Source organism: Chelmon rostratus, chromosome 8 (genome assembly GCF_017976325.1).
Source record: "Chelmon rostratus isolate fCheRos1 chromosome 8, fCheRos1.pri, whole genome shotgun sequence".
Classification (NCBI taxonomy): domain Eukaryota; kingdom Metazoa; phylum Chordata; class Actinopteri; order Chaetodontiformes; family Chaetodontidae; genus Chelmon; species Chelmon rostratus.
The window spans coordinates 18011025-18035722 of NC_055665.1; the positions used below are offsets into that span (position 1 = coordinate 18011025).

Here is a 24698-nt window from a genome sequence, read left to right on the forward strand (position 1 = left end):
AAAATGGGCTGTCAAACCGAGGAAGCATTAAAACTTGTGGAAGCGAGTGGAGGAAGCATAAGTGTAGCTACATCCAGCCTGCAACATGCAATCGAACATGCACCCACACCTACTTAGGGTCTGGATTGTGTGTTCCTTTGGTAGGATATGGTTAAATCTTGAGAGTGTCCATGCTCAAAGATGAGAGAGAGACTATCAAGAACCCCCCCCATCGCCAGCACCAAACTGCATGTTTATCCAGCTTGTGGGAATTCCTGTTCCTCAGGAGGGATCTGGAGTCGTCACGACTGGCGATGTTCCCGTCCCACCCTGCCGGCCTCTTTCGTGGATATCACATCCCACACAGATAGACGATTACTCACTTTCTCTCTACTTAGACATTACACTGCTGTCCCGGCAGCGGGAGAGATGACTTGTGTGTTTATATTTATAAATAACAGTGAGGTGAACCCTCGCAAAGCTATGCACACCAACACAACACATGCAAACACGTAGACTGAGTTTAGATTTCAGCCGTTCAGGCGAGCAGGCTGCACCAACGACGATGACACACGCTCAGAGCTTAGTGGGCACTCCAGCGATTTTACACCTGGAGTTCAGTGAACGCATCATGAGTAGTTCTACTCAGCCTGTAGGAACAAACAGACAGTAAAATGTCTCCTGTGCCTCTGGAAGGGGATTTCCAAAGTGACGATGTTATTAAGGTCATCTCCGCACGGGCTCGAGAATTAAACAATGTGTAACAGAATGAGACCGTTTTAAACTGGAGATGTGGGGTTTGAAAGAAGTGGGCTTTTAGGGAGTGCGTCTAAACAAACACATCTGAGCTGCATTGTGGGACATGTAGGATCAAGCAGTTTTGTAGCTCGACCCATACCTGTGAATAAAAAGCCAGGATATGGAAATGCAACACCAATTTACTGAAGGAGCCCTTTAACACAAACAAACAAATTATACGAGAACTTATTATGCATGACTGGACCTGAGTTTTTTTGTTTTGTTTTTTTCTGATATATACACAATGCATATGCACTTCCTAAAAGCATTCACACATATGTACCTTCACAGACCTCTAACTTCCATCATCTTGATACTATTATCTGTAATTTATACCCCGGATTCCGGTCATAAAGATTTATCTCTGTGATTAAATGTGGCACACTATTCAGCAAATAAACAGGTAGGTAACTTTAGGTGGGTTTAGCCACTGCTACATCCCTGCATCTCTCTCCTGTCTTTACATAAATCCTTTCAGGGCTTCTGGCAGCAGTTTCCTGCTCTTTCATCTGGCTCCCTTGTGGTAGGACTATTAGCCCGGCCTGTATACCTGCAAGTGTTTGGGAGGCAGCTGGCTCTGGACGCTCGGTGCCTGCACGGGCCCAGGGGCTGCTGGGACCTGGGAACGCTGGCACCAAATACCGATGGGTAATTAGACCTTCATTCAAGAGCAAATGTGGCAAGCATTAGACACAAGGCTCTTTCCGGTTCAATTCATATCTCCATCCTTCCTTCCTTCCTTCCTTCCTTCCTTTCCCTCCTAGCAACCTTCACATCTTCACTTTTTCCCCTCTTTCTCTTGTTTTTGTTTGTCCACTGTTGGACAATCCTTGATCTCAGGCCACTATCTTGAGCCAAGATTGTCTGAGATGTGGAAATTTTGGGTCTAACAGAGAGACAAAAAGCTGTCAGTCAATGAGAACAAAATAACTCCAATTTCTGTCATTTTGGAAATCAAAGCCAATTAGTTTGACCAGAAAAGGACATTTTGGAAACCAGGATGATTCAAAACAGCAATCTAACAGCACTTGCTTTTTAGTTTTAATTTGTTACCCCAAAGATACTTAATTTAACCAGCAAAGCGATGCAAAATGATTACAGGTATGACAATATAATCATCCCTGCTCATTCAATGATTTTCAGAAAATGGCATTTTTTTTATTATTATTATTAAAATAGAAGTCAGCCATGACAGACATAAATACCATCTTCTCACTCACTACAGACATGATCATTAAAGAAAGCTGAAGTGCAACATTCATGGAAAAAAAAGCATAATGCTGTTACAGTTTCTGGGTCTCACCACAGTCTCAGGTGCCCAGACATGATAGGCGCTGAATATATTTACATGACTCAGTCGATGTCATGTGCCACTTCGTCTGGCTCAGTTGTGAGAAACATGACAGCGGTTGTTTCTCATGTGAGAGGAAAACTATGAGAGGCCCCTTCTAGTTTTGTGGCGAAAGGTGACATAACCCATAATTCCACTCCAACCACAATGTCCTTTTATCAGATGTTCCTCTCTGATACTGCAAGGGTGGTTCACATGACACAAAGCAGTCGCAAATGACAGCAGTGCTGTGAATGTGCAGATATGTGGAACCCCAAAGTGGTCAGTGTTGAATAACTAAATAAGACCTTATTAAATCAAGAATAATATGAATTAAAAGTGGAATATTATATACTAAGAAACAACTAAATTGGGGAATTCGAAAACTTAGTTTATTTCTCCATCCCCTTTTGGCTAGGAAAAAGCTATCTACCTCGACAACTGATGAGCTAAGCTGGTTTGTAAGGTGATAGACTGAACTCAAGGCATCACAGCTTAAGAAAATACATGCAAATAAACAAAAAGGAAGCAACTTAAGTGATCATTTTCATAAATCTGACAACCCCTGCACTGAAAATACCACATACAACACAACCAAATATACAAACACACTGCAAATTCTAACAACACTACCAAAGAGACAAATACTGTTGGGAACTGCGCAATGTTGTGCTAACAATATCTTGAAAGGTCACAAACCAAGGCAGCAAAATGTGTCCCAGCTGGGTTCTTCACTTTTTTGTGTCCCCTGGAAAAAGATCTGTTGTCATCTGAGCTACTTGCAGCGGGCTACTGTATTTGCTTGGCTGTATTTGAAAACGCAGGTACTGATTTGGCCACAATGTAGCGTGCATGGTCGGTATGCAATATGCAAACAAGCAAAATCTGCAGTATGCCAAAAATATTTTGCAAAAATCTCCAACCGGAACATTCACAACAACCAGCTGGGCCAACAACACGTAGTTTATTTGATTTAATTTTTTTTACAATTTTCCGATGCTATTTCCATCACTTAACTCATCTCTGACAATTTTTGAGGCGAGAAATCAAATTCCGAATATTGGCAGCGGTCCGAAAACCGACGATGAATTGAAAAAACATCTTCAAAGTAGAGAAGGCGTAGACATAGCCGGCCAGCCATTAACAAGAACAAAAAATACCATCGATCAACAAGTTTCATGAAAAGGCACCCAGCTGGACTGTAGCAAGGACAACAAGGATAATGTTACGCTTCCAAGGCAACAGAAATACTGGGAGGACGAGCTCCATTTGCAGTGAAATAATGTGACAAAGCGCTCGTGAAGCTGGTTCCTTCCAATCGTCAGATAGTCGTTTCCCATCTCTCAGGTAAATGTTCATCTTTTGGAAAATCGTGAAAATCCATATTTGGTGCATCAGGTGACGACTACACAGTAGTGGTGGTTTGCCATCAGCCATGCTATTGCTTACTTCCACTTTCCAAAACCAGAAACCAGCTAACCCTGACCGAGCATCCCTCAACAATCAACTCAACAGTTTCATACTGCAAGTGTTCGTGGGAAAAAAGCACATTTAAACAGAGTTTTGACCATTTTGAAATTGAATTTCTGTGTTGAAAATGAGCTCCAGAAATACGTTAAGTTTATAATTTCTTGAAGTATTTCACAATTTATTGGTTCATTGATATAGTTTATTTATCCATGTGCTTATTTATTTCACGTCTTATTTTTCTGTGTAATACTGAGCACTTTGGGGCTCTGTATAGAAGGGCATAAACGTGTGGATGCGAAATAGATTTTAATCAAAAATACTGAATTTTCTCATTAAATGGTTGTGTCACAGGTACGGGAGGCTTGAATAGGCTGACGGGTTGCTCTTTGCTGTGCAGTGAATGGACTCATAACGCTGCGGAGATGCTGCTTTTAGCGGTCAGGGAAAAACACTGGGTCCAAATTAGCATAAACAGAAACACAAAAGAAAAAGGGGAGAGGAACGAAACAGAAAATAGTGTTGTCAACACGACCCCCCGGTGAGGAATTTCAATTTCATATATCTAATTATCCCTGTCAGATGGAAAGAAGTGACAAAAAGCTGTCTTTGTTCTCTCTCTTTATCTCCCGCATCTCTCTCAATTAATTTCAGCATACGAATATGACTAATTGTCTCTGTGCGGCTCTGCAGCCACATAAATAATAATTTCGGCCCATGTTGGGGTGGGGGGGTGGGACGTTCCTGCATCAATTTATGATATTTGAACACAATGGATTGTGCATAATTCAGGTGATCACGTTAGCAGACCGATGCCACCTCTCTGTAGGCATCACCCTCTGCCCCACAGTCTTGTAGCCCGCATAATACCTCTCTGCTTCCCCGCTTTGTAAACGAGAGCATCACGTCTCCCATTTCTGTCACTGCGATTGTTTCTTTGTTTAGAGTGATGATATTAGCATCATAATCAGGCGGAAAGAACGAGGCAGCGGTGATGACTGATTTATGCGCGGTTTGTGTGGAGAGACCAACAAAACCAGTCACCATCCACTGTGCATTTCAATCAGATATGCGCATGTTTATTATTTCAGGCATTCATGTGCTAACTAACTTGAAAAATCTGATTTCCCCAAATACACTACTTGAGTAGCAACACTTCATCAATGGGTTGGTTGTCAGCTTTTAATAAAGGGCTTTTTTCTAACAGTGAACAAACTGGTACTGGTGGAAAGTAACAAAGTACATTCACTTGAGTATACTTAAGTACAATTTTAAGGCACTTGTACTTGAGTATTTCCATTTTATGCTACTTTATACTTCCGCTCCACCGTATCTCACCACTACATTTCATCCCCAACTTTAGTAACCAGTTACATTGCACATTACGACTGATAACACACACACAAAAAAAAAACAAAAAAATAATTATAATGTAATATTTAGAGTAAGATCAAACTTTACTGAACACTGATGAGGGTATCTCTAAGCTGCCCAGGAGATAAAATATGTAATGTAGTTCAAATTTGCTCCATCCTTATCAGCATTGAACATACTAATGCTCCAACAGTTCTAATCCATTAATATTCTGCATAATGAGTTCTTTCATATGTTGACGCGCATACCTTTGTACTTTCACTTAAAAAATGTCATGCAGGACAATATTTCTACACTGTGTTATTGCTACTTTGACTTAAATGCAAAATCCGAGGGCTTCTTCCATCTTCAAGCACTCTGGTACAGAAAACTGAGAAGTTACAAAGGAGTACCGAATCAGGAAAGACCTGATAATTGGTGCATTGTTAATAAGTAGTCCCTGATTAACTGGAGGACTGGAGTTACTAGAAAACAGATACAAGAGTGATGAATCATCAGATAATAATTAGTTCATAACCATCTGTGAATCAAGACCAACGTCTTCTTGAGCGCACCCATTAACTATGAATCAGCCACTCAGCAGCACAAAAGTAGAAGCAACTCGTTAGTTACTCATTACTTAATAAGTACTTAGTTGTTGTGCACCCTCAAGTTGCCCCTTTTGTTTTCATAGATGCTGACGATCATAAGGAATCACTTATTAATAATTCACATCCTTAATCAGGTGGCTCCTGATTGGCTCCTCTCTTGTTCCTTAGTAACTACTCACAGTTTTGTGTATCACATTGCAAAGTGTTACCGCTCTTTATACCGCTTGAATCTAAATGGCAGTGGCAAAGAAACACTCAAACTAGTCTTAATCAAAACGGAGTGTTTTTACCCTTCTTACAAATTGCTTTGCCATAAGAGTATTGCACTCTGGTTTACATTTAACTCACATCACAAGGTTTGTGACTCTGACAATGATTGTATAATTAATTGGTGTCCTATTCACTCCAGGAGACCTTGTCTTTTCCTGCGTCTCAACAAAAGAAAAGAGGGAAGGCCAAAAATATGCACTCGTGCTGAAAGAATGTTTTATCACTCACTGACACTGGCATAAAAAGCCTTTGAAGGATAGCGCTAAAGTGATGACATTTTTGATTCAATCAAATCCTTCGAAAAAAAAAAAAAAACAATCAGCAAATAAACCTAAACATAAGGAACCAGGAAAACATCCAAAACTTGTCGAAACAAAGCAGCAGTGGAGTCGTGGCACTCCAACCATAAAGCATACTCACTCATTCACTCACGTGGGGGTGGGGTAGGGGGTGTGGGGGGCTGGTATTGTTACATTTCATCAGACACATTCCTTCTCTGTGGACTCGTGACCAGTTGCCATGTCATTTTATATCAGCCTCTCTCACTGTTTCTCTCTTCGTTCATCCGTCTCAATTCCAAAAGGCTTTAATGACTATCTATCTATCTATCTATCTATCTATCTATCTATCTATCTATCTATCTATCTATCTATCTATCTATCTATCTATCTATCTATCCAAACTAAGTAATAAGGCGGTTTACTTACATACAAAGACAGGCTAATATACTTGTTTAACTTAAAATGATCAGAGCTCGATGCAACACACTTGCATGAATTTGATTGGATTGTTGGTAAGTAACATGACTGCTGTGTTTAAGTTTTAAAGTTCTGACTTTGGCCAGAGGTGCTACTTCCTAGCTGAGACCTATGTTATGAAAGAATGACATTGACATTGCTGTCGCTGCTGTGTCCATCGTCCATGAACCCTGCTGTCCAACCCTATCACCCCAAATTAATGTCAATATGGGCTGATTTATCGCGGTTCAGTCCAATAACTGGCTGAAAAGTGGTGCTTGAGCTCCTCCCACTGAGGTTTAACTAAACCAGTAAGATTACGTCTACTTCCAGCGTATCTCTTCGCAGGAGAAATATTTGCAGAACTACTCCCGTATGCAAAAACACTGCAGTGTGGAGGTTATTACTGACACCTGTTGCAGAGGAGATGGCAATCAGTTGCTCTTGGTGAAACAGGCTGCGTCATATCTGCAAAATGCAACTGGTAGAGTAGAGTTTTGTCACAGAACTTTCCATACGTACATGCATTAATTAGCATTTTTCCATCAACAGTCAAGTGTCTGCAAGAACGACGATAACAAAAAGGAGGAAAAATTGATTTGCATTCGGTGTACAAATAGTTCCAGGACAAGGGCTGTTAAGTTTGAAATTAACATGTAAACAGTTGGAAAGTCTGCCCTGCCCCCCCACCCCCACCCCCTTCTCCTTAACCCCCACCCCGGTTCCCTTTTAGCGCCTTGATAAATATACATAAAGCCTCGCACAAAGACCGCCTTGTTCCTTCAAATGGGCTACTTTTTAATGGAGACATATATTTCCAGGATTATATCAGCATTCAGTTGCAAATTGTGAGTTTTAATACTCCAGTTGGGGCAGTCTATGAATAAGAGTATCACTTGAATTCAGGGAGCACCTGGTGCCGAGGGCTGGGCTGTGAGGGGGCTTCGAGCTGACCTGGTGTCAGTGCCAAGGCTTCGCTTGTTCCCAGCATTCCCATTCAGACTCTCAGCGTGCCAGCCTTCACTCTGATACTGTAGACCGCTCACTGCACGTGTAATTTCATGCTGCTGGTGAAATTCAAGATGAAGAAGACATGTTTGGAGCTTTGAGTGCAAAAGTTTTTGTTAAAACTTTTCAAACTGATATCGTATACATCTTGCTATTAAATTATATTCCAGGTAGCAGCTAAGAATGACTTTTATTCTGACAGTATTTCAGAACTGGTGCATGTTCATCAGCATCTATTCAGCATTGCAGTTTTGTTGCACTTCATCTCATTGTCCTCAAAAAAGACACAATCTCACAATTCACTACTGTACCAAGAAAAACATTTTAACAACAGAGGCTTTTCTTTTTTTTTCTTTTTTTTAACATTACTTACTTGGCTGCATGAGAAAAGACAGGGGTCGGGGGAGGGAATGAGTAGTACTATTTGGAGGAGGAGAGAGGAAGGGGTACAGGGTCCATTCGTATGCACCCCACATCCACTCAACACACAATCAGGCCTGTATTGCATTTTGCAAATTTATACCCAGGATGTTGGTTTAGAGTGTTTCCCTGAAAAAAAAAAAAAAAAAAAGAAGGAGGTTTTTTTTTTTCAAGTAAGTGTCTGCTTTCATGAGCAAGAGTGATTGAGGCACACAAACAAACCTTTGTTTCCTAGCTCACAGATGCAAGGCCCGAGCTCTGATTTACGCCCCACCCAGAGACACATTTGCACTTTTGTAATACTTTGAGACTCAGACTGTATGAAAAAAACAGCGTACTACTATGAAAAAAGAAAAAAAAAAACAATGTAGGATAAAATATTTATCTAATTGAAAGGTAGATATCTTTTGTGATTCCGGCTACAAAACGGTAAACATTTCTATATATTATATAAAATGCATTATCACCGTACTGAGTGGTGACATTCTGCACTATACATCCACAATTCAAACCAGCCTCTTCTCTTCCTCAAAATATTTGCACAGCCTCATGTTTGCAGTGGCCGGAGAGCTGAACTAATGGCAGGCCAATCTATAGCCAGACACAAGCAGTCAAAGTCAAGGGCAAGAAACACTGAAGCTAAGAGACATCGAGCTTGATCTGGAGTGCTCAAGAGGGTCTTGAGCGCAGGTAGCAGGTAATGTCCACTTCCCGGTCTCATTCTGTGCCGGCGAAGCTGTAAATCAACACGGCCGAAAGAGTTTCTTCATGTTAGCTGACTGTCGCAGTGACGCAGTGGCACAGTGCCGGGCTGACAGCAGGGCGGCACCTTCTACGATACCGGAGTGTTCGGACGAGGAAGCGACTGATGACGAGGATTGTCGTCTCGTGCCAATCAGATCATTTAGGAACACAACTGGAGCGTGGAAGAGGACTTGAAATTGGCCATGAGACGGCGAGCGTGTGGGCACTGTGATTCCTGTGCTGCATTAATGTGTGGCAGTCATTCAGCAGATGTATGCGTGCATAAGCTACTTTAAAAAAATATTAAAAAGGTTTGAAAAGGACAATGAAAAGTTATTGAAACTCAACATCACTCATCCAGACATTGGAGGAAAGTGCACCATAACTGTTTATTTCTGTTCTATGAACGCAGCTTTTCACACAGAACTGGCTGCTCTCCTGCACTGGGTTTGCGTTGGAGAAATGATAGGTTTGTAATACGCGCGCTCCATCAGGTCAGTGTGTTATATCCGCTGAGCAGAGAGCACAGTCCAGTCGACAGGCTGCTGACAACTTGTTTACGTCAGTCCCAATTAATAATTAGTTTAATGATTTGAGCGCTTGACATGTGCCCCGGACAAACGCGGGCAGGAAAATGCACACACGGTGCTGTTTGCATAAATCTGCCATTTCAGCTCGGGCTGAGGGGGAACAGAGGGAGAGAGGTGGGGGAATTATAGGACTCAGATGTGTGTGATTGGCGGTTCCCTTGGCTCCCAGGGTTAGAGAGTTCAGAGAAAAGCCGATTATTGCTCTCCCTCAGGTCAAGCCTTCATAAATAAACAAGGGGAGAGCCTGAGGCACCGTGTTTTAGTATGATTAGCATATCATACAGCCTATCGACAAGGCACTTATCATATTACAGCAGGGCCGTCCTCTGAGCACACAGAGGTTACATGTACAGGGCTGCTGAGCATACATCTCTGTTCATTAGAAGGGTCCTCCGGGGAGAGAATAAATCATATCAGCACGTGGTTATGGCAGCGTAGGCGTTTGACTCCTTTAATAAGCCAGAGAGAAGCTGACAGTCGGCTTTACGCTGAGGAACAGGACGGGAGACGAGTGGAAATGATGGGGAGGACTGATAGTGGGAGAGGAGAAGAAGAACAGGCAGAGCTGTGGCACTAGAGGCCCCCTTTTCTGCCACCTTAGACCTGTTTTACTCTGCTGTGTATTTGGACTCAAACTTGACTTCGTCTCAGACACTTTCAGATCCTGGTGGATCCACTGTCTTCAGCATTACAAATGATTCTTTAATGACTCCAATGTCCTGTGATCTTCTCAGGATTAAGGCCATGGTTGGGGTTTGGTTAAAGATGTGGAGTTAGGATCAGGGTTAAAGGTTGAACTCATGCTGAAGACTGAAATACAAAGATATATCCTGAATTGTCTATTTGGGCTTTGAATGAGATTCAGTTTCTTTGGTTCTGGCCTCAACTTTTAGTCTCGCTCCTGGAGTTGGACTTGCCAATCGCGGTCTCGGCTACCTGCGAGGATGATCCAATGAACAGCGAAATGGAATGAAATAAGAGGAAAGGATGATAGAGTCCGGCACAGCGAACAGACAAAATAATGTTTCTTTGGATGATGAAATTAGCCCAGAAGGAATTATGACGGTGTCTTAAAACTGCATCCACGACGAAGTGGAAGTCACCCCGACTCTCAGACACGCTGCTCAGATTTCAATTTGGGCAAGCCTTTTCTCCTCAGCTACACAAGCTCAACTCACAGACCAGGGGCCACAATTAGCAGCTAGCCACTCTGACCAGGGAAAAAGAGCAAATGACATCCGCACCTAAGCCCTCCTAAGCCTGGGGAGCCAGAGTACCGAGTTGGATCTGTGCCCCCCGCCCTCCAGTCAAGCATGGCATCTTTAGGTGGTCACACACTAGGAGGGGAGGTATATTTTAACTGTCATTAGCGCTGTTTAGCTTCCCTCCAGGAGGCAGGAGCGCCGGGGATGACCAGCTGGGTGGATATACAGTAGCTATAAGACGGTGCAATGCAAAAAAAGTGGCATATTGGATGGGTGTTCTTCGTGTCTCAGCTTCATGGTGGTGGCACAAAGCTGGGATCAGTCTGGATGCCATGTCACTTGGATAATCACATCCACCACTGGCATGGATCTTATGGCACAGAGAGGGACAGCAGACGTCAGGAGCATTTCAAACTTATTGTTTAAAAATGACTCCAAGAAAATGTCCTAAATGTTTCTAGTAGAATATTTCCATCAGTTATTTACTTGACTCTTTAAGGGCTGAATTTGAAGGTTTTTGTCTATATACAGTACAGCTCCTAAGCCTTTTTGTCAACCACCCCACTAAATTTATATGCACCTTACTGTGTGTGTGTGTGTGTGTGTATTCACATGTGTGTTCCTAAGTGATGCCATCCCCGCGCGCCCACCCCCCCAAATCCCCCCCCCCACATGCAAATTAGAACTTCACACACGTCGCGGCAAGCTGCCGGGTGCTCTGTGATTTCACACGACCAATTAAGGCCCTCTTGGCAGTTGTGTGAACAGTTTCATTAGAGGAGATAATATTGCAAAGTGAAATGATAAGCAATCATTATGATTAATTCCCAGACATTACATTGCTCGTTAATGAGGTGTAAATGATCTCATTATTTTTTGAAAGAGTACAGATTAGATTAAAGTGGAGTGGACAGCGCTCCTCTGTGTTCAGACAAGTTAGTGTTAATTAGGCCCAATCTCCAGGAGCAAATGAGCCGCAACCCTTTGGTAAACAATTAGGCTTCCATAGCCCTGGGCTAGATGGACAAGGATAGGCAACTGAAAGGGTAGATCGCTGCAGAGATGACGTTATGAGAGGGTTCAGATCTGAATCTAATACATCGCTCTGCAGCCACGCAAAATTAGACAAATCGTTTTGCTTCTTGCGCTGAACAGTGGAGTTTGGCAAATATTTGAGGTTGATTTTGGGCTTTTATTATTAAATATCAACCCAGTTCGTCTTGTTTACAGTCATGCTGCAGCCATGTTGGATTACAGGCTGCGTCATTTCCTGCGACTCTTTGGTGAATAGGCAGACAGTTTGTCCTCAACAAAAGCCAACATATAGAAGGGTAATGGCAGACTGGAAATACACTGAATGGCTACTGCTCAAATAATAATGACAATAAAATAGTGATTTCTTTCTTTAAAGAAATTTAATCCAGCTGGTTTTAAATGAGGTGTATAAAAATACTCACACTGGTGAAATATTTAAAATGAAAAAAGGCTGCAGACTGCACATTAATAGCACATCCGTGGACCGTCCACACCATCAATGCAAAGGTGGTGGAATGCTGGCTAACATGAGGATCATGTCGGGCTGCTACACCCACCCAAGAAATGATTTCCTGCCCCCAGTCTCTCGTGTTCAGGTACGGAGGCCATGCAGCTGCTTTCAAGGTAAAAAAACTCACACCTTTCAGGTGCTTTAAATGACTTTTTGGAAACAAAAGTGAAAAAAAAAGAGGGATTATTTTGAGGTGTTTTATCTTCATTTCAAGAAAACCGACTTCAGCCCATTGATGTCAACTTGCTATTCATTGTGTGTCTTTATTGATGCAAGCAACAATTTTGTGTTTAAAAAAAAAGTTTTTGTGTAATGTGCAATTTAGCGAAACAAAAAGGACACAAAGACTTTTATTTTGCCGCTTTTGTTTTTGACTTTAGTGATGAAATTCATTCATTCAGCGGGACCCAAGTTATTATTGCGCCTTATTGAAATAATTATGCCTCATTGTTGCAGTATAATGTCGGTAAACATGAGGACAAAATTGATTTAAAGGTTAGAGCTGTGCTGAGAGTGAAGTTTGAAGAGAATGAAGAAAAAAAACCTTCTTTTATTTTACATTATTAATTAAAATCATTTCGAGCGGCGGCCCTTTGATGTCACAAAGGTGAGAACAGTGTCCCTGTATCTCATCTAAAGGCAGACTGGAGCAGCCACAGTGGGAAATGTCTGCTTCTGACAACATTGATTTTACCATCCTCTCCCTTTGTCTGAAAAGATATGCTTAGATTATGACAAGAGAAGCGATGCTGTAATCCCTCTGCCATAGGAGTTATGTTTTAGAGACATCAGGCCCTTATCGGTGATTGATAACGCTTAACTCAAAAACATATAGAAGCATTAGGAACGTCAATATTTTGCCGGCGACTGAAGGTGACCCCTGGTTCCTGTGTTTGCAGTGTGTGCGCGGAGGGCTTTGATGGTAAATTTGTAAGGGTGGTTATGTGGGGAGGCTATTATGGATTTGCTATCTTGGCCTGAAGTGTTTGCGGCTGATTATGTGATTAAATCAATAATAATTTCTGTTTGGGCTCCTTTGCTCCTCTGCTTCATCTTCTTTTTCCTGTGTAGTTGAGTGGAACGGTGGGTGGGGACTGGTGTACACAAATACAAGTGCAGGCGCAAACACACACACACACACACGCATGTATAGTACACACAGCAGAACAACTGTGCAGCAGATGGCATTAAGGGCACAATCCAGGGTGTAGAAAGTCAACAGGAAGGAATTCATCAATAGAGAACACATATGAAATGGGGAAAAAAAGCTAAAAGTCTGTATGTTTCAACAGTTTTAAAACACATTTGAGTGATAAAAGGACACAAATGCATCTTTAACACAACCGGACCAATAAACACACTTACCTAACTTTTACCTGAGATTTGTGAACCTCCTCAGTGATGCAGAGCTAAAAAAAAAAAAAAAAAGAAGAAGCCTAAAGAAGATGCCCAACGCCTCAGCTGCTTTTGTCTGAATGCTCCTTCCTCTACACCTCAGACCCTAGTTTGTTGCCGACTTGTGCCAGCCACTCCTTAGCAACCGCAATCGCTCCCCTCTCTGGTTCTGCCAGGTTTGTTGTTATGTCTAGACTGCAGGAAATGCAACATTACATTTGTTTACAACCAACAGGAACTAGAACCAGAAGCTGTTACGTGATTAAAGAGTGCTACCCAGAGAGAGCGTGTGTGTGGCTCAAGCCCCTGGGTTTGGCAACGATCGACTCGATATAGGCGAACCAAAATGGAGAAGGAGAGCAGAACTGCTGTCCGCATCGCTTAGATGAACAGATTACATTCAGCACAGTATTCTCAGATTCCAGATACTGAAAGTAAGTTGGAAGAAGCCAAGTTTGTGTCTGTTTTGTATGTCCTGTAGCATTTACATTGGTGCTTATTTGAGCATGTGACTATATAGAATATGCATTTAGTGTGTCTGTGGCTGCGCGTGTGTGATTGCGTGTGGCTGCCTTAACTCACAATCCCTCAGCACCCTCTTAAATCTATACCCAATAAAAATCAGCGCCGTCTCGAAAAACAAAACCCAGGGAAACATCTGTAAAACATCGATTTCGCAGATTGCAAACCAACTGCATGGCTAATGAGAAAAGAAATCATTTTTGATTAATTAACCTAAAAATTGGAGAATCTAAGCCGCCACCAGGGAGATGACAAGCGCTGCGGGCCCGATCACATGGGAGGCGGACATACTGTAGAGCCAGCTCCGGCCCGCTCGGGGAGGGAAGAAGGAGAGGCTTTGGGAACACTGAGGTACATACTTGAGGAATGGCATCCATTACTGAACCAAAATCACCAAGAGTCTTTGTGGTGATCACATGCTGGAATAAAATATTTTCCACTCAATAATTGTGCCCATTTATTCATGGGGGGGGGGGGGTTGGTTAGCTATCAACATACTGTAGGTGGAATTTATTGCTTTTACAGTACTACGTCAGTTTCATTTGTGTGTTTTAAAGGGTTGGTTCACCCAAATTACACACACACCTACACACACCTACACACACACACACACATAATTTCTCCCTTACCTCTTGTGGTATCTAGCTATGCAGACTGTTTTGGTTTTATTTGAAAAGGGTATTTTTGCAACACCCCAAATACAATGGAGGTGAATGGAGTGCTATGTGGTCACCAAAGTGCTGGAAAACTCTGGAATAAAATAACAAATACAATCCTCCACACTGTCAACAGTTTGTTACTTTGTTCCTCCCGAGCATTTCCAACGTTGTAATGTTGAAAACGTTCGACGCTGTGAGCGCCATAAACAGAATTCCATTCACCTTCATTGTGTTGGAGCAGATTAAAATAATTAAGCGAGGTCTGCTCGCCATCTTCAACAGCTGCATGTGTCTGTGGCTTGAACAAGTCGAGCAAAAAGCAAAAGTAATTATTTGTGTAAATTTTAGACGCCCAGAGAGGTAATATTAGGTTGTGATTCACAAGATAAAAGCAAAGTGCATGTGTTTTTTTTTTTTTACTAAACTGACCTTTATTAATGCATTTTCTAAATATCACTTTATTGTAAATCATATGTTCAACTCTTGAAACAATCCTTTTTTATTACACTGTAATATATACATTGCACTTAGTATCTTTTTATTGTCTTCGGAAACTGTATGTACTGAACATCTACTCTCAATATATGCACATTAACCCACTTCTGTAAATACAGTGAGCTGTGCAGTACTTATTCCTGTATTCCTGACACTGTCATACACTTCTCTACTGCTCTTGTTATTATATGATATCTTTGTTGAGCGGCGTGTCTGTGTGTAAGAGCTATGCCTTGCATGGACACATTACTATCATTAATTAGCATCCATACTGTACTTGGCCGACACAGTTGATTCGGGTAATGAAATTACTTCAAAAATAATGTCACACTCTGATCGTTGCAACTTGTTTTCCACAAGGCATCGTGGCCGTCGTAGGCCAGGATGTGATGCAGCAGATATTTTACTTTCTCCTACTAGAAACATCCCGTTTTAAGTCTTATTTACTTAAATAATTTTCTTGTGTCTCACAGACTCACTAACTTGACGTCATTCATTTATTTTAACATGTATTATGTCGGGACATCGTGACTGTTTTTCTACATGTAGTCCACTGAGGGAACGGCTAAACACGTTTGACCTCTCTGGCTTGTATCTCAAGACTACAAATGGCCAGCTGGGACTTATGGGAATTATCAATAAGTGTGATTGTTTTTAACCAATGAAATCACACAGCTGCAGCCATTCATTGCACGCACACACACACGGATTTTGAACAAAAACACACACTTAAACTCAAGAGTTCTATTCTGCTCTGTCTCTCAAACACAAACACACACACACACACACACACACACACACACACACGCCAGAATAGAAGGAGGGTATGGAAGTTGAGCTGCACTCACAACACAGCTGGTTCTCCAAGGTCAATAAGAAACGTGGAGTGTTTATTTGTTCATGTGTTTTATTTGCTTTCTAATACAGCCGAGGCTCTGATTTGACAGATCTTCTTGAAAAGAATCATAGCGCTTTAATGTCTAAAGGGCGTGGGAAATTTCCACTCGCCAAATACTTTTTCTCCCTTCCCTTCTTCTTTTGCATTCTATTAGATTTTCATAATTCATTACCATCCTGACTATTTTCCCCTGGTGTCTTAATTTTCCCCCCTTTCCCCCTCATGAAAGCCCCTGTTCCCCCCTCAGCTCACTGGGGTGATGCAGTAACAACCTCCTACCCTCTGATGGCTAGACAGTAGGCCATTGTAAAGCTGAATTGCCGTGGATTTATGGCCATAGTCCTGGTTCCCTGAATGCAATGTCACTCTGCCATGCCATCATTAATCTGCTGTCTCGGACCAAAGACGAAGAGGGAAAAAATCACCACTGAAAAGTATCACAGCAGCAAGAGTGATACTTCTTTATGCATGATGTCATTTTTATCAGCTGCCTGTCTGTCATCGGTAAAATGTGTGGGCACAAGGAGCACCATTTACTCAAGGCAGCCTGGGCGCAGCCACGTCCGACATCATCTACTAGTTCCAGATTGCACAATTAACAAGGGGCTGGTTGAGTGCCAAATGTGGCCATTGCAGCAAATTAATACACCTTTTGATGCCAAAGCTTTTCCAAGACATTTAATCTTCATTAAGCTATAAAACCTGCAGTCCTGTAGCCGCTTTTCACACGTTAATATCGGTCTGTGTGCCCTCCGTCCAAAGCTGTGTGCAACTTGTTTGATAACAGGATAAACGAGTATACAATGCTTTATTTTGTTGTTCCATTTTACGCGTGAATAAATAAAAAAAAAGAAAAAGGAAATGGAAATCTGTGTGCTTTTCCCGATTTCATCTTCAAAATGCAGATTTGAATAGAAGTTAAACCAAAACCAGAAAAAAACTTGAAAAAAATTACAAGTTGTGCTGAATGGGACAGCGTGTAAATAAGCTACCACTGATTGCCATCACTAGAATGAAAAGAATTAGGGTGTGGGCTTTACTTTAACCCATACAGATACTCTCAGGTGAGCAGTGCCATGAGCCTGTGCAGCCGATTCTGTACAGATTAGGCCTGATCTCAGCACTGTTGCTCTGCCCGTTAGTCGTGTGTGGCAGCGAGCATCCCGCTGAAAACTGAAGTCAAATTGCAGTCTTTGGCTTGGCAAACAGTGCGACAATTGAAAAGCCTGCTGTCGTCCTGTGCTGGAAGCAAAAGGAAATTAATTGAAGATTGTGATCACTTCAGATCTTCCCACGTGATCTATCAGCTGCCCAAACCTGGCAGTTGGGTCAGTTGGTTCAGATGTGCAGCATGGAGGCACAGGTTAATGACACTGGTCATCCTATGGTATATATATATGGTTTAAAACCGTAAAGCACAATTTATCATTACTAGGATCATCCATCCAGGCTAGAGCGAGCACAGCCAATGACAATGTTTTTGTAGCAATGCAGCATGGTCAGATAATATAAATATAACAAGAAAAGACAAAAATAAGATGCCTGATTTTGGTTTAACTCCTGTTTTAACTTTATTATTTTTATGTTTTACTTCACACAAAAAAATAGAAAAATAACATAAAACATTGCATACTTGTTTAACTAGATAAACGCAGGTTTGGATGGAAGGTACAAGGACCGATATCCACTCATCACAGCATAAATCTTTAAAATGAAGAATAAAAAAGGCGATATTTAACAATCCAAATGCATTTCTGCTTCTCTGCTGCATATTAAATCCGTCTTTACGCCGCTAACTGTGCTGTTTTCTCCTAAAACACACGTTCTACAACAAAGGCCGTCTGCTGACAGAGGCTTTCTGAGCTCTCCTCCCTCGCTCCGACACTGTTACCTTTCAGAGTCATTTCCCATGATCTACACACAGGCAGATATTGAGCATCATAAATCAGCTTCATAAAGGACGTCTGAGCAATTCTGTGTCTTTTTTTTGGAAAAATAAAAGAGAAGGAAACCTAAATCCTGGTGATTAATGTGCTCTCAAACTCTCTCATAGCCATGGTAACCGGGGCAGTTTGCCATGCCATTTAGAGGATCCAAGCTCCGACATTTTCCAAGTCTCTCACTGATGCTTCTCCTTCGCTCAGAGCAGTTCAAGTTTTTCAGTCCCCACTGGTTTCATGCCGAACATATTCTGCTTCATTCCACGATAACGTAATGAACATCAAACAATCCCACTTTTCAAGCCCATTTACGACTCTGCTGACCACACTCACCTCTCTGTCCTTAGATACCCTTCAGAAACTTCTGGAAAAGGTTTTTAGAGCATAATCGAAATGAAAGGCCTTTCGCCATATAAATCATAACCTCTCGTAAGAGGAGGACATAATGCCATTCCTCCTAATGATCACATACAGAAACAAACAGGGCTGAGACAAACGTCTTCGCGTGGCATTCCTGAGCTGAGGTTTCAGGGGGGAAATTATAAAAGTGGAAAGACTAAGAGGCTTTTCACCGCTGGAAAATGCTATTGTGAGACACAGGAAGGTCAAGTGTTGACATGCAGAGGGGAAGAATTTCTCTGCTTTTTTGCCAAAATTTTCCCATCAAGCTCAATAATGTTGCGTCTTTTCTCAGAAAACTTTGAAGTTTCAAGTTTATTAATCAACATTTTTCAAGGGAAGCAGTAAGAAACAAATTGGAGAAAAAAGAACAAAAAAATACCAGGAAAAACTGATATTAGATTACATAAACCAGGAATATGCTTGCTTACAAATATCATTAAGTATCCAATATAAAAGCATAAATAAATCAACTGATTACGTCAAGATGGATTCAGAAAATGAAGAGCAGTACTATTTCCCTTTGGTACACCTAATAAAGCTGAATATTTATATGCTGAACAAATGCATGCTTTCAGGTAAAACAGAGGTAATATACACGCAATAAAGTAGGGCATACTTTTTTTTAGATGTGCATAAAATAGAATGGAGAGGGAAATTACATTGTAGAGGCAGAAGTAAATGAGAAGTATGGACATAAAAAAAAAACAGAGAGAAACTCACCCACTGTGACAGAGCTGCGATTATAAGTTTGCTGTTGACGCCTCGGCTCCGTCAGCTACCTGATGTGTGCCTTCTTTAATTTACTGTGTCAATAACGCTGCTGTGGAAACCCAGACAGCATGATAGATGGAGACGTTTTGCACGGACTTCCCTCCGAAGTGCCAATTCTTGAAAGTAGAACGGAGAAAAGAAAGTAAAGTTAATAAAAAGTACCATTTCTAAATCACCTTACGTGTCTTTGCTGCCACATGTAGCAACTGCTTTTTCACTCTTTTGGGAGCTGGTGTTCACTTTGAGCCTTTTCCATTTATGAGGCATCAACATTCTCCTCCAGTAATTAGTCTCCACAGTCACGGGTGGATGTGAATGCTATTTGTTTTCTGCTATACCAACATAATTCTGTAGTTTGGGCAAAACGCAGTCAAATTGAAGATCAATCTTAAAACTTAAGCATGAAAGTGCTAAATCTACAAGTTTCTTTGCTAATAATAAATTAAGCAGGAGAGCTGCAAAGGAAAAGCGTGCATTCGTTAGTGGGAAAACGTTCTTTCGGCCTAGAAAATCACAAGTCAAATTTTGTAGATGCCAACATAACCGGCCGCAATTAAATGGAAATTTGCCACGACAGGAAGGAGTTTGAGAAGTTTGATTTAGCTCTATTACAGCAGAGGACTTGGCTGTTTTCTTCAACAAAAGGACCTGACAGGAGGCCACAAAGTTCAATTAAAGGAAGAGTGGAGAGGTGAGCATTGATTTAAAAGACAGTATTTCAAACTGCACCCCAGAGTGCAGGGCAGGACTCTCACACTGATGACACTAATTCTTCAGGGAAATTCATGTTAGTTAGTGTCTAGACATTTTATTACTTGTCCAAAGCACCCAAAGAATGGCTGCCTCCCTATTTAAAACAAACAAACAAACAAAGAAAAAAAAACTCAGCCGCTTCCTTAGAGGCAAACAAGTCTGAACAAACTGACATCTTTCAATCACATCTGGCTCTTTTCAGGACCGGGTCAGTTTGGCTTACTATCTAATTGGTAATCAGCAAAATCCACGAGCAAGTTATTGATACAATCCGAATTTTAGTCTAGACTCAAAAACTGAAATACGGTGCACGTTTTGATTGAATTACCCAACACGAAACACAGAATAGGTCATCTCAAAATGAGTTTTTTGACTTTTCTCCAAAATGAGACTGAACACGTGGTCAACATTGTGAAACGGTCACAGTTTGGTTCGGCTCAGGCAACAAAACTACTCGGTTAGGTTTGGAAAAAGATTGTGGTTTGGGTTCATATAAGCAGACTGGCTGCGTAACCTAAGTTACATTATGTGTGTGATGTGAGGTGAGTACGTTACGTAACTTAAAATAAGTCGACACAAGCTCCAACGATACAGTCAAGTGACGTTAAACCACCGCAGGCGACAAGGAGATGACACGATGAGGAAACTGAAAGAGCGTCAGTCAAAGCTCAAACAGTGGAAAACAGTGTGGAGGACATGCCGACATACGCCGTTTGTGTTACACTCTGCTCATCGCTCCAGTTATTTTTCATGTCTTCAGTGGAAGCTTGAGTGACAAATGTGCATCATGATTACTTCACATTTAGGATATTTGGATTTTTTTTTTTTTTTTTGAATTTTCAGGGGTTTTTTTGTTTGTTTTGTTTCGCTGTCTCCACACACAAAGTGGAAATGTGTATAAACATGTATGGTTGGAAACACACAGTTTGAGTTTTCTAAATCTATCTGAGACCACCAATCATCTACCGCAGTGGCTTCCTTCCTCGTTCGCTTGTACAACCTTCCATGTCACCTTTCGACCTCTCAATCTAAGTGTGAACATTTTAGAGAAAAGGAAAGACACACACCACACACAGAAATATCTCACTTTTACTCATTTCCTACCCCAATCATTTTCTAATGACCTCTTTGATCCGTTTTATGAACCGCTGATGTACTGGACGTCAAAGGAAGCCTTCACCCAGCCTGCTGTCTGTGGCATTTATAAGCAAAACGCTCTGGATAAACTTTGTTTGACTGAATTATTCAAATGTTAGGATTACTGTGATGGACAGACACGCTACAGTACAGAGACCTGCGCACTTCAAATATATTTCAGACAAATTGCCGTTGTTGCTTCAGAAACACAAAACAAAACACTTGTGAGGGAGCAGAAGATCAATGTCCCACACCCCCAGAATTTTACTCTGCACCTCACTAAATGCTTTCGCTATCATTTAATTTGTATATAGCACAAAGACTTCAAACGGACACACACACTCTGTGTCTCTCTCAGACACGCACACACACAAACACACGCACACTCAAGTTGATTAGCGGGGCTCCTGTGAGTGTGTGTCACGTTTTAGTGGAAAATTACAGCTCTTTCAACAATTCCTCAGTCGGAATCCCATTCTAAAGTGGATTTTATCTGCAAATCACAATTATTTTGTTCATGCTCTGTTTTAATGGGCACACCCGCTGGGCTGAAGAAGACACTTCTCTATTCATAAATGTATTACTGCTGGGGAATCATTAACTTATTGTTAGCGGCGCGACTGATGGCTTATTGACATGACAACATTCAACCAACACTTTTGTCTTTAAGCCGTGCATCCATATCACTGAAACAATGTCATCTACCCCATTTCCACCAGTCCCCCTCGTGTGTTTGAGCTTAGTGGAAGGCTTTTCAGTTGCCGGGTAAAAAAAAAAGAAAGAAAAAAGTACCCAGCGAGAGATAAGTGCAGGCCGGGTTTCTGGAAAGTCTGAAGAGGTTTTCTTTATGATGAGGAATAAGAAAAACAAAGGGGGCGCGAGACGATGTTAGACAGAAATGACTGTTTGCTGAAAACGGCACACTACTCCTGTTTGAGTCAACTGCAGAGAACAGCGATAAAACCCCCCCCAAAATAGGGCAAAGGCGATAAATTCGGACGTGTGAATTATCTGAGAAGTGAAGCCTCGTCTGATATTTATGGCAGGAGATGCAGGAGAGTCATAGTCGGGCAGTTTGCACAGATGGTGGCCATCCTCGGTCAACATTCAAATAAAAAGGGAATGAGCGTCTCCCCCTGTGTCCAGCTATTCCTTTCTCAGTGAATGCAGACGCAGATAAAAGGAGGGGGTGTAAAAGTGTTTAAGTAGGCAGAAGTCGTAAAGGGGAAAAAAGCAGAATCGCTTTTCACTGCTTGTGCAATCCTTTCTGCCTTGTTGAACTTTATTAAATTCTGTCGTTCTCTCCTTCCCGTCTGGCTCTCTTTGTCAGCTTCTTCTCATGCGTAACTCTGTTTTTTTTTTTTTTTTTTTAAACAGAGGTGTTGCGGAGGGCATTCAGTCTGAAAGAATGTGTTGGTGATAATCATCCCGCAGTGTACCAATAAGAATCCCACTGAGATGAATCACTGTCAAAAATCTGGGGTGAGTGAGGTAACTAAAAGTCGACCATTTGTAGTTCAGAAAATGACCTACTGAGGATTTCTGTACAGCAAAGTGTGTGTTCACACTGTGGGTCCAGCCCTGTGTCAGGGCAGCTTGTGATATAATCCCAAAATTGAATCTATTAGATTTGTGCACATGGACACACATTTTTTCATGACAGTCATCGCGACTTTCAAACTAAAAAGGGCGAACATAGTGTAAGTAGCAAAAAAGTCCACACAGGAGACCAGGTCTCTATTTCAGCGTGAAACCAGCAGTCGGCTTTGATAGTTTAAAGGAAGAAGCTATTTTACCCCAAACATCATCTTTTCATAATCTAACCAACAAGTTTTGGTGCCTAAACCTGATCAAAGTGCGACTGTGACCAGAAATGTTTCTCAGCGAGCTTTATTTTGAAAGACTAACCAGATGTTACATATTCGTTATTGATAACTTGACTGCAGATGCAAATACAAACACTATTAAAAAAAATCATCTTTTTGACAAAAAAAGTCTAATTCAACACATGTTCCAGTTGGTGACAAACGTACACAGCACAAATCCAGAAACAAGACACCTTCAGTTGAAATGGAAACATCACTTCAAATAATGTCAGCAAGTGAGCTAAAAATATTTAAAGATATGTCGAAAAACACATCTGGGCTTTTTTTTAAGAGCTGAACGAATGTGATTTGAATCAACAACAAAACGTCAAAGAGGTCACAGCCTGGTAACAACGCATGTAGGACAGAAACCATTTTTAGTGATCGTGTCTGTGAAGTCGTAATGTGTTCATGCCCAAAGTGGCAGCAAAATGTTCTATGACAACGTGTTTTCTTTATTTAGCCCTAACTTTGAGCTTCTGCAGTGTGGTACATTCATAAAGCACTTTTTGCGCTTAAAAAAAGATCACTTGGTTAACTATTGAAAAAGTCACTTGAGATATCACATTTATCAAAATTGTATCAAAACCCTTCTTTTCAAAGGTGCTTTGTTGCCTAAAACACAAAATTAAGACACAAAATTTCCACATGAAAAACGGACAGTTCATGTCCATGTACATGATTCCTATAGATTAAATTGCTTGAGTACCGTACTGTAACTTGTAAATAAAGAAAACATTGCCACTAAACATGATCCGAGCAGCAAACACATGTGACAAAACAAATGAGTAGAATATAACCTTATATTTTAGGAAACACTCTCAGGCATCTTTAAATAATGGACCCAGAACAGACACAACATGTATCTCCAAGGTTTAGTCATTAAGAGACAGTGGAATTATTTGTAGTGAATTAAATCATGTCATTAAACAATTCCTCATGTTGCCTTCGAGGTGTCTTGACTCCACTGTGAGAAGTTCAGGACACCTGCGTAAATTGCAGCTGTTGTGCCTTTTAATTTTTTTTTTTTTTTTTTTTTTCATTTCTGTCTAAGAGACAAGTTTGGTCTTGAAGTATGTCTGTAGTCTGGCCATTCATTACAGCGGCTATGAAAGCCAGGCTAATGGATATGAAAGCCCAATCAATTGTCCAGGAAAGGGAGATTAGGGAGGGATGAGTCACCATATTCCTCCTTCTTGACAACCATGTCATGCCTTACAGCCTCTCCAGAGACGTCGCTGATTGATGCCTATCTTTCATCAGCCCAGCTTTAATCTGACATTCCACGTGTTTTATAATCATATCAGCGAGAAAATCTATATCGCATCAGCCTCTCTCTCCCTGCCGCCCACCTGCGGAGCAGAATATACTTTTACTTTTACAAAAAGAGGCAGGAAAACTGACAAAGCTGACAGTCGCAAGAGTCACATCTTTATCTATTGATCACATTCTGAGAGAAATCAAGAAATAAAAAAAAAAAAGTGAGAGGAGATGAAGACGAAGCGTAAGGAAAAGGCTGTTGCGTAAAACAAACAGTGATTGTGAAGTGACATTCTGGGAAGGAGCGGCAGGCTCTCTCCTGGTGCCGGCCAAACAAACAAACAGAGGAGCGAGACAAAGTGCAATCACTGACCTTTGTTCAAAGAAGCCATCTAATCTGTTTCCACTTTACTTAATTAGAAAAAGCAGAGGGATTTTTAATGTGCACAGTGTTAATGGGAAACAGCTCACAGGTGCTAATTAAAAAGAAAAAAAAACCCCTGATCTCTTTGGTAACTTTGAGTCCATTAATCTATATATTCA

At 41.3% G+C, this 24698-nt stretch overlaps 1 long non-coding RNA gene across 1 annotated transcript in view; it reads right to left on the bottom strand.

The window, feature by feature from the left end:
- LOC121610996 overlaps nt 1-24698 on the bottom strand; it is a 59553-nt gene that overhangs the window by 20458 nt on the left and 14397 nt on the right. The window contains exon 2 of the long non-coding RNA XR_006007059.1: nt 19090-19256. This is a non-coding gene — a long non-coding RNA (uncharacterized LOC121610996). The remainder of the gene's footprint in view (nt 1-19089; nt 19257-24698) is intronic.